The sequence below is a fragment of the Cupressus sempervirens genome, chromosome 3 (genome assembly GCF_028749045.1).
Source record: "Cupressus sempervirens isolate cs-2001-9-10 chromosome 3, ASM2874904v1, whole genome shotgun sequence".
NCBI classification, from domain to species: Eukaryota; Viridiplantae; Streptophyta; class Pinopsida; order Cupressales; family Cupressaceae; genus Cupressus; species Cupressus sempervirens.
In genome coordinates, this window is record NC_143120.1 from 177,673,465 (window position 1) to 177,685,033 (window position 11,569).

Below are 11,569 nucleotides of genomic sequence, written 5' to 3' on the forward strand. Positions count from 1 at the left end.
AGCAGAGATACTTGACTCACCACCTAAAGTGTAGAGGATAAAATATTTCTCAAAATTTGGGTTCATGAGAGTAGGGGCTGAGGCTATGGCTGCCTTGATCTCTGCAAAACTCTCCTTCCCCTCCTTGGTCCATGAGAAGACCATGTCTTTCTTAAGCATGGCTGTAAGAGGTTTCACCATGGTAGCAAGATTAGGAATAAACCTTCTTACAAAATAATTCTACCAAGGAAACTTTGCAGCCCCTTCTTGTGTTTAGGAAGAGGAAGGGCAAGTATTGCCTTTGTTCTTTTTGGATCAATGGTCAGCCCATCCTCAGATACAATGTGTCCCAATAATTTTCCTTGGCTTGTAGCAAAGACACACTTGGTTGGGTTGAGGGAAACCCCAAACTCTCTACATCTCAGAAATACCTGCCTTAGATGATTAAAATGATCTTCTACATTTTTTGAATATACAGTTATATCATCAAGGTATACAAAGACAAACTTGTCAATTAATTTTTTGAAGGCCATCTCCATTGCCTTCTAGAATGTGGCACCTGCATTTGTTAGTCCAAATGGCATCTTGCAATAAGCATAGGTGCCCCATTTAGTAGTGAATGTTGTCTTATATCTATCAAATTCTTTAACCAGCACTTGATTATAACCAGAGAATCCATTAAGAAAAGAGAATCTCCTTGACCCACTGACCTTATATAGGATTTTCTCCATGGAAGGGAGAGGATGGTGATCTTTAAGAGAAGCCTAATTGAGATCCCTAAAGTCCACACACAATCTGATTTCTCCATTCTTCTTCCTTACAGGGACAAGGTTAGCTACCCATGATGAGTGTTTGATAGGAAATATTATATTGGCCTCTATCAACTTGGATAGTTCTTTTCTCATTAGGGGCTCAATCTTAGGATTCACTGGTCTCTGTTTTTGCCTTACTGGTTTGGCCTTATCAACTAAATATATGGTATGCTGAAACAAACTAGGGTCAAACCCTTTTAAGTCATCATATGTCCAAGAAAATACATCATTAAATTCTTGACATAAATGAATGAAGTTTTCTTGCTCAGTTTCAGAACATACCTTCCCCATATTTAGAGATTTTCCATCAGCAATTGTAATTGGGGCATAATCATCCTTTTCTGTAGCTAGATTCATTCCTTTGCCTCTTGTTTGATCATCAGGATTAAAGACACTCTCCAAGGTGATGAGACCCTTGGGCAACTTGTTAGAACTAAGGTGAATGATCTGGTCACCATACTGATCTTGCAGCCTTGACTAATTTCTATCTAAGAATTTTGCCTCATTTTGCAAGAAACTCACAATTTTCTCATCAGAATCAAACACTTGCCAATGAGTGTTGTTATCAGGGATGGCAGGCCTCACTACTGCCCTTATTTGTTGCTTCTTTTCTTCCTCAAGATTCCCTGGTACATCATAAGATGCACCCACTGCTGCAAGTCTATCAACATGTTTATTTCCTTTCCTAGGAATGCTCTAAATATTGAATGCATTGAAGCCCTCAAGCAAATCCCAGACTCTGTGTTTGTAAGACTTGAGCAGGCCATTTTTGGTGATATTCTGATTTCTCACTTGGTTAACTACCAACTCACTATCTCCATATACTTTCAAGGCTTGAATTCGTCTCTTTTGGGCAAGTAAGAGACCTTGAATCAAATATTCATACTCGGCCACATTATTGGTGCAATTGAATTGGAGCCTAAAGGAGAAGTAGTATCTTATTTGTGCAGGAGAGACCAACATAACACCAGCCCCTGCTCCATTTCTATTCCTTGAGCCATCAAAATACATACTCCATATTCCATTTATATCATCATTAGTCCCAACAAGATTAGGAACTTGAGTATCTTTCTCTATGACGCAATATGTACTAAGGCCTATCTCAAGAGTTTCTGACATAGGCTCAAACTGATATGAATTTTCCCATTCATCCAAGAAGAAATTAGGAATCTCTGCTATGGAAGTGACAGGCTCATTTACTATGTCATTTTCATCCATCTCTAGAATAGGGCAATTCATATTGATGAAGTTGGGGGTGTAGGATTCAGTGTCATGAAGGGCTTGAGGTTCTGCTCTAATTGAGGCATTGGCTCCATATCTGGTCTTAAATGACATATATGACCAATCAGTAGATATGAATCCACCAATTTGAGCAGTGAAATCCCTTGAAAGATAAATAGCAAAATAGGGCTTGACTTCAACAACAGATATGTCTTGAATCACAGTACAACCAGGGCATGCATGTAGGGCCATCTCCACATTCCTAAGGATACCTACAGTTTTGATAGTACTACCATCTAATTGTAACACATCCCTAACAATGGGCTCATATTTCATTCCTAAAGCATCAGCAACACACCTAGGCATTACTGAGCTACTAGCCCCTGAATCTATCATGCAATTGTGGACTAATTTGCCTCTTATAGTCAGAGAAATAGAGAATGGAGAAGGTCTAACCTTTTTGTTTGTCTCCATATCCCCTGCTGGTTGTACTAGACTTGTGGCACTCTCCATGGTAGATGTCTGATCCTTGGGTTCAATCTTCTCTAATTCTTGCTGCAGCATCCTCTTCTACATTGGTATGGTAGCAATAGCATCCCACATAGAAATATTCACATTGGTCTTCTTCATTTTCTCTACCACACTAAATGGTGTATTAGGAACATTGGTAGAAACTTTTGGAGCTATATTTATAAGAGGTTGAGATGGAGCAACATAAGGATCACTTGCATCCTTCCTTCTTGGATCTTGATTTTGCTGTTGTGGAGTACTTGTTTGTTCACTTGCTGCATGTATATGAGGTGTAGCACTTGAAGTTGAGGTCTACTTAGGAGAAGGAGGGGCAACATGTTCCATAGCTCTCTTCTTGCTTCTTGTGTTATGAGCAACAGAATCCTAGTTTACATTACAATGCTCCCCAACCTGATGATTCATGAAAAAGAAATCATCACATCCTTGAATATATGAGGCCTCCTTGGGATGATCCTCCTTGTATGATTGCTTTGCTGCAGGTTCTTGGACAGTTAGGGCCATATAAGATTCTGCCTTCTGGCACATGCAATAGGTATAAGAATAGTTGCAAGAGGGCAGAAATCTTGATCTTGGGCCAAGTTATTTTGAGGGACTATAGCTCTGTTCTGATTTGAGCTTGAAGCAAAGGCATGACTATTTCTCCTACTCTGATCAAAAGAGCTATTCCACTGATTAGGAGGCCTACTACCACTTGGAGCTTGATATTGCAATTGGGGAGGCTTGCAACTTTGAGCTTGCTGCCTTTCTAAGGCCACCACCTTGTTACTCATCTTTTGTATTAGAGAAAAACTATCCTCTAATCTCTTTCCTTGGTCCTTCAACTCCCTCCCTTGCTCTTGCAATTTTTTATCCAGGGTCTTCTCTCTTTTATCTGTATTCAGCACTAGACCTTGGAGCATTTCTTTGAGCTCATCTATCCCATTTGAGGATGTAGAAGCTTGAGGGACTGGAGTAAGGGCTTGTGATGTAGAAGTTGTAGGAAGAGGGGCCATTACTGGTTGGTGGTTGGGAACATTAAGAAAGAAAGGCATAGGGGGCCTTGGAGGCAATTTTCCTCCTTGTATTAGGATGTTCTCAGCTTTTATGGCTATCTCATAAGCATTAGGCAAGGTATTTCCTCCCATAGTTTGGATTGTAGTGGAAATATCACTGTTAAAAGCTCTAAGGTAATGCAAGAAGGCATTACCAGGGGTAGGTTTCACTATAGTAGGTATTCTATCCCATGTCTTTTTAAATCTATAGTTAAAATCAGTCATACACTCATGGGGGGCTCTTTTTATTCTAGTCAACTGCTCTAAAAGTGACAAATAGTCACTTCTATCCTCAAAATGTTTGCATAATCCTGCTCCTAGTTCATCCCAATTAGTTATAGAACCATGAGCTAAGCCTCTATACCACTGTAACACTTTTCCTTTTAAAGATGAGGCTAGAAGTCTGACAGCAACATCATCCTCTGTAATACCATGAATATTACAGACATTTGCTACTTCTTGAATATGCTCTAAAGGGGAGATGGAAGTTTCACCAATAAAATTAGGTATACTTTTTAGTGCAGATACTAGTATATCATGTCTTTGGGCTAACAATAGAGGACTCCCACCATTAAAGGTGGCAAAGGTATGAACCCTTGGTTGTGCCATGTAAACAAGTGTTCTATTGATGAGTGTTGATGGCAATCTAGGCTGAATTCGAATAGTAGGAGGAGTAGAGACAGACCTTACAGGTATATTAACTGTTATTACACCCCTAACTGGTGATAATGAAGTTCTAGTCCTCCTTCTTCTAGGATTTGAAAGAGAAAGCTCTTGATATTGAAATTTACCTCTAGAAGATGCCCTTGTTTCAGCTTTGGGCATGAATTTCTGCAACTTTGGCCTAGAACCAGATTTGTTGATGTTCAGAGTCGCCAAGTATTTTGAAGAATTAGCCTCTTGAAGGCTTGAATACTGAAGCCAGCACTACCTCTTCAATATTAATCTTGAAACTCTTTCCTCTTTGACACCAGTAGACTTTAAATCTTTGCTTGATCTTGTTGTTGTGGTCCCACCGAGCATGCCAAAAACTATTGTCACTTAGGTTTGCATCCTTCTCCAAGGCCTATGCGCGAGGACAACCTAGTGAAACATGGAAACAACCTCCAAGTTGTGGGACTTGAACTGTGAGGTTGAGTCTTCGGAGAAGGTCAGCTTCCTCTTACTATCAGGGCGCACCTAACTACTCTCAGAAGGAAAAGGGGAAGAAGGAGATGCAAAAAATAACTCTACGCTACCTAAACTATGGAGGTGATGCACCAAAATAGAGTGTTCAGACCCATTTCTGCCCATATATGCACTACTGAACTAGAATGAAACTAAGGATATACACATAGAGACTTGTTTTGATCTAATAACCACATGCAGATCAGGAAACCAAACTGAATAACACGAGGAAAGAGGAATCTCACTTATATATTATCCAGTAGGAAAAAAATAGATACAGTATGTAGGCTACAGATCTCACAATACATTAATGAGAGGCAAAAAAGATGCACATACACATTAATGGCTGAAGGAGATAAAACATAAAATCATTCAGTTCAGAGGCAAAGGGTATTTTACACTGAGAATTGAAGAACAATTGTAGAGAAATCAAAAAAGAGTCGACCCTTGGAAAAGATTACAAAATTGCCTTTATAGTTCAAGCATAACTGAGGACATTGGCTCTACATTAATTGCTCAACTACTGGTAATAACTTCTCGCCCTGAAAATTTGATCAAAGATCTGGTGGTTTTGAGTAAAAATTTGATATTCCTCTGAGAAATGCCTCGAGTAGACAGAAGCAGCACCAATGAATGATCCTGACACAATAGATGGATTGACTGGATGGATGGAGTGTCTTTCTGCATCTGGTTTTCATTCTAAGTTTGTGGCAATTAATCACACAATCAGATTTGCGACAAAACTTGATCTCCTATCGTTCCTGGTCGCATGAATTCGTCGAAGTCAAAAATTCAACCAGGCTATACAAACCAGCTGGGCCAATCATCTCTCTTTATTCTACCACCTGGGGAGTCTTCCCGCGGTTGACCGCATTTACTTAACTAATCGCGCCACCTTCGAACTATTATTATTAACCATAATCGCTAGCCTTGATCGGGCCAGTGAGACACGCGTCAATAGGGCACTATGTCGCCAACGTAAAGACCATGCAGTTTCTTCATAGCGCGATGGCGCCTGCCATCGATCTCTGCAAATCTGACGATCGCGAAGACTCGTCATGTGTCATACTTACTTCACCCTGGGCCCATCGTATTTGGTGCCACCTCAGCAGAATGCCCTACACCTGAATGACACCTGGCGACATCTGTCCGACGTACCCTGTTGCAATCGAGCCCTGCCAACACGTGGCAAAAGGGCGTCATGTCACTATGGTAAACCTCGTGCAGCTTCCTCATAGCGCGATGGCAACTGTCGTTGATCTTCGCAAATTTCACGGTGGAGATCTTAACCTCTGACGACATTGACAACATTGATGACCTGGTCCCACGACGCAACTGTGTTCTTATTCATACACCCAGCACCTCTTGATTGGTCATTTGAAGCGCCGACTGGCAGATTCCAAGACTCGACCCCACGAGGGGCCACATGTCGGCTAGGCGCCATGTCGCTATGAGAAAATCGAGGTCAAATTCCCATAGCGCCCAGCCGATGACATGTCCTCTGATTTGCACGTGGCTCCTTCTGATTTTCCATCATGGCGTCGAGCTTCTGACTGTACAGGTGAAGTACAAATGGGACCCAACTGCTTGCCTGAAGTTCCTGCCGCTGATTTTTTCCGTCACCGCAAACCTTGCCGCCGATACTGGGACTCACCGTAAAAAATCTTCCGGCCGATCGGGCACTATGTCACTATCAAAAAACTCGTGAGTTCTCCGATGGCGACATGGCGCCATGTCGCCTTTTGGATTTTTTAGTCTGCAAAATTGACCGCCCGCCGAACACCCTTTCCAGTCCATCGTGAAACTTTTTTGACACGCCACAAAACCTGTTGCCTGGCCTGTGAAACCTTTTTCGTCGGGTGCTATGTCGCTATGGAGATTTCTCGGCCAACGTGCGATAGTGACATAGTGCCTATGGCACCACAAAAATTTTCTGGTCGTCGAACACTGGGACGTATTCGCTGAAAGTGGACCCACCAATGCAACATGTCATCAAGGCGTTATGTCGCCATCATAAATCCTACGCAACTTCCCCATAGCGCGATGGCGCCATTCATTGATCTACCTCGATCCGACGGCAGAGAATTTTGCAGGCCGCAAAACATAACATAGGGCTTGGCATTAAAATAATACTAACTATGGGAACTAGCCGTTAGATGAGTAACATTTGAATTTTGAAACTTGGCAGGGCAAACAAAATGTGGTAACATATACCTTATTTTCTTCCACGAACCATCATTTTTCATGGATAAGTAGTTATAGGATTGATTAGGATTTTCATTATGTCATCCTTTGTACCCTTGGATGAATGGGAAAATCCATCAACGGTCCTCCATAGGAAAGCTACCCTTTATACATACAGTCAAAATACACCCTTTTGCAACATGTTGATATATCATTCTCATAAAACAAGAAATCTCTAGTTAGTTCTTCCATGTGTAGCTGACTAGTGACATTTTCGTAATACAAAGCTTGCTCCCTTGTCATTCTAGGGTTATCTTCTACATAACAATCCAGCCAAGAAGCATTCTCTGCTAGATCTTTTTTGTCCTTCAATAGAAAACACCCCATTAAGAACAATCATTAACTTTTGAATGTTATTGGAATATATTTAGTTTATGGATAGTAAGATAGGTCTGGCCAAGTTTAGTTGATAGATACCTTAAAATCTTGGTAATCATCAATTAATCGGCAACCTATTGATGTATCATATTCAAATTTACTAATCCTTTCAAGAATATCATCAGGAAGTGGTGTATCAATCAAAAGCATTGGATATAGTGTGACCATGGGCACGTATGAGGAGTCAACAACATTCTTTAAATATTGATTTAGAGTTGGGAGATAGTCATCATCATTCCATTGTGCATCTTGCCATTGTGACAAAATAAGATTTTTCCACTGCAATAAAAGACATATGAAACACAACAAAGGATTTTTCAATATTTTAAAAATTTATATATTCTAACATCAATCAATTGGTATATAAATATGATCAAATGACTTACATAATTTTGCATCCACTCTCGTGCACGGGGACCATGTACTTTCTCAGTGTCATCAACTAATTCCATGTATGATTCATGGAGAAATTGAAAACTAATTTGCGTAACTCGAGGAAGATTAGCCACCATGGATATATCCCAACTGAGCACCACAAAATAAGAATATATTAATTTATTCCATAATGTTAAGGATAACAATTTCAAAAAATATCAATGAACATCATTACAAGGCATTAAAAAAATATAAATTTGAAGCACTAGAATTACTTGATCAAGGCTATCTTAAAATATGCAAGGTCATCAATAGTTCCATATGTGTCAAACATGTCATCAATGATGGTACACATGACACCAAGTTTAGCATATCCAATTCGAGTTAGAGAGAATTCAAATTCATACAAACCACATGCATATGCAATATAATACTCCACATGTCGATGTTGGAAAAAATTAAGTTCTTTTACACTTGATTCACTCCACCACCTACATATTTATATCACCATATACGTGTTAGCCCAATCAAATATATATTAGTAGCAATCCAATAAGAAATAATGGATTATTTTACAAAAACTAAATTTGTTTGAGATATATTACTTGGAAACAATCTTAAGCTCAATTTGATGTTGAGCTTGTATTATGTTGAAATCTAATATTGTTGCTTCCAAAATAGTTTTGGAAATCTCGTTCGACATCCTAAAAGAAAGAAAGAATAAATTTACATAGGATAAATCGGCTTGGTTGTTCAATTTTCATCCACTCTTGTGAAGTTATGTCTTTTAAGATAAAACTTCTGATGACTTCATAAAATGTGAAACTAAAATATTAAATATTTGAGATCCAACTAAAAGTCTAAATATGTGTTCCATTTGAAGCATGAAAATTTAAATTATTAAAAATAATATAAGTTGATCTATTTTCACATATCTAACCATTAAAAATACTTATTCTACAGACCTGTAGATACCCTCCATTGGCATCCAAGAATCAATATCTCACCTAAATATATCGATGGAGTTTTAGGCTTCCCATCGTGGATTTCTGGCTCTCCATGAATTCTTTATAAAGTATTCAACCTACAATTTTTTATGAGATAATGATTTACTTGTTAATATCAATACGATGGAAAACATTATTTTAAAATTATTGGAAAAATAGAACAACAAAATTTAAAACAGAAAAAGAAGGAACTTGCATCATGTTATTGAATGATAGATGCATATTTATACAATAGATTGACCCATCAACATTTCTAAATGACTGCTTGACAACAAACTACTTCATATTTAACAACACACATAAACTTAACAGCTAACTAAAATTATGAATACCTAACTCAAACACATGTATAACTAGCCCTTGTTTACAAATCAAACGCTATTACTCACACCTGAACTATTTTTACCTATACTTTTGCTACAAGGCTACATCTATGAAAATGTGATTCAAACTCATGAAAACTCCACCCAGCCAAAAATATTAGAGAGTATTCAGCAATTTTGAGAGTAATCGCAGAGTTGGCCCTTGTTTAAGAGAGAGTGAATCCAAAGAAGGATTACAGACATGTTCATATACTCAATCTTACCAACTTTCTTAGTTTGTTGAAATGAAGAATAAATAATCTATTCCGCTTGAGAAGTAGGGATTAGAATATGACAAGACTGGTTATCTAATCACCCATTCATTAACTTGACAAAAATGTGTTAGGATTAGAATCAGGCCTTCAAAGCATTCAATATTTTAGTGGCATTGCTGTTCGAGGCATGGATTCTTAAAAATAATCCAAACTTTTCCTTGTATTTGACTGTCCTTGTGTTTGTGATTTGGGCTAAGAAGTTCTTGCATGGGAACATCTGATGGTTATGGTCAGTATATGACGTGTTAAAAGATGATCATGACATTACGAAAGCTCTTACCTCTACCAAAAGTTGGCTTTTCTCTCTTGTGTTTATATTCTCTGCAAGTGTTTGTTGAAGACAGCGAGAGGCAAATGATTTAGCCTCTCTCATGATCGTTTCTCCTTGAAAACAAATCTCTGCAGCTTCATATAAACTCAACACACCTCTCAACTGATTCTCAGGCCCCATAACGAATCGGCCATTTTCATCGCAAAAAGTTTTAAATGCCTCTGTTTAGATCAAACCAAAATGTCAAAATCAAATGTTTTTCAATAACAAGTGTTCGAGAGAGAAAAACTAACCTTTAGAGACATGATATCCATTAAGGCGAAGAACTCGAAATCCCAAAGCAGTAGTGTGGAGATTTGTAGTGGAATTCTGGCTCCACCATGAAATACCGTTTTCACTCTAATACCTCTTTTAAAAGATAAATACTAGTATAGATATCTTAAATAAATCTATTTAAAGTAATGTCAAATTCAACTTAGAAGAATAAAAGTTAACATTAACACACTCACACCATCCCACTCCACCCATTCTACCATTGTAGAATGCCTATCACAAATATATAGACTTATAAAAAGATAGTTACTTGTAGATGTAGTCAAGAAGTGCTTCGATATCTTCTTGAAAATAAGGATGAATTCCTAATCCTTGGACAGCATCAACCAGGAACAATCTCTGTAGCAGGTCGTAACGAGATGCACACATTTCTCCATCGTTAAGCAGAGGATAAAATGCCTTTTCCTTGATCTCCTCAATCAAACTTGCCACCCTTTCAGAATATGCAGGGTCCTGTTAAAATATTAATAAGACAACAATTAAACCTATCTGTTTTTACTCTTTCATGAACTTTATTATCCTAATTATTAATAGATCATAGAATCTTATTTGGAATGTTGAGGCAAAACCTTTGATACAATTATAACTAACTAAAATCGCCAAATGCACAAATATATACACACGAATACAAAGATAATAAATCAGCACCTTATATGGGAATGACAGAGATTGCAGAAAATCGTCCTCCCAGACATTGGGATTATATTTTCTTATCTCTCGATTCTCTGATTTTTTGCAGCTCTGTACTTTGGACATTCTTAATTATCCTTTGCTATGTTTTTGTTGTTTTAAGAGGGAGTGTGAGGAGGGCATTAAATAGAAGCTTACCGTCAATGTTAAACCATTTTTATTCCACTATATTTGAGTGTATTGTTTAAACATATGCACAAATAGTATCGATGACTTTAAACGTGTACAAATAATTACGCCGTGGAAATGTTTAATATAATTAGCCAAGCTAAGTATATAGGATGGACGATCATAGAAAACATCACAACAGACGTTGAAATGTTTACTATCAAAATGTTTACTATTGTTGCATATGTGACAAACCTTGTTGAATTGTACGCGAGTTTAGTTTAAGATTGAATCAAAGAGTTTTAGTTTAAATTAAGTTCAAGTTTTATTTAGGCTATTGTTGCATATGTGACAAACCTTGTTGAATTGTATGCGAGTTTAGTTTAAGATTGAATCAAAGAGTTTTAGTTTAAATTAAGTTCAACTTTTATTTAGGAGTAAATAAAAAGTTTTAGTTTAAATCAAGTTCAAATTTAGTTTAGGATTGAGTGAAAGAAATTTAGTTTGAATTAAGTTCTTATTGTAGATATGTTGAGTTAGGTGTAATTTAGTGTCAAGTTTATCAATCTAATTAGGACTCATTTATGAGTTTTCTATATTTTTATTATTAAATTTTGGTGTGATCAAATTTTAAAATAATCAAATCGTATTTTTAATATCATTAGTTTCTTTTAGTATTTCTTTATTATACTATTATATATATATATATATATATATATTATAAATCTTTTCAAAATATATTTCTAATTATATAAAACTGATATGCTATATTATATGACAGAAAT

General features: G+C 37.3%; 1 pseudogene across 1 annotated transcript; it reads right to left on the bottom strand.

Annotated features, from left to right (window-relative positions):
- Nucleotides 1-6,983: 6,983 nt before the first annotated feature.
- LOC149565357 (sesquiterpene synthase Cad-like) lies at nt 6,984-10,759 on the bottom strand (annotated as a pseudogene). The gene is made up of 10 exons (XR_016361490.1): nt 10,635-10,759; nt 10,237-10,439; nt 9,947-10,059; nt 9,663-9,874; nt 8,704-8,822; nt 8,344-8,442; nt 8,014-8,229; nt 7,750-7,888; nt 7,403-7,642; nt 6,984-7,291 (listed from the first exon to the last, which is right to left on the bottom strand). The product of XR_016361490.1 is annotated as a sesquiterpene synthase Cad-like (transcript).
- Nucleotides 10,760-11,569: the final 810 nt, after the last annotated feature.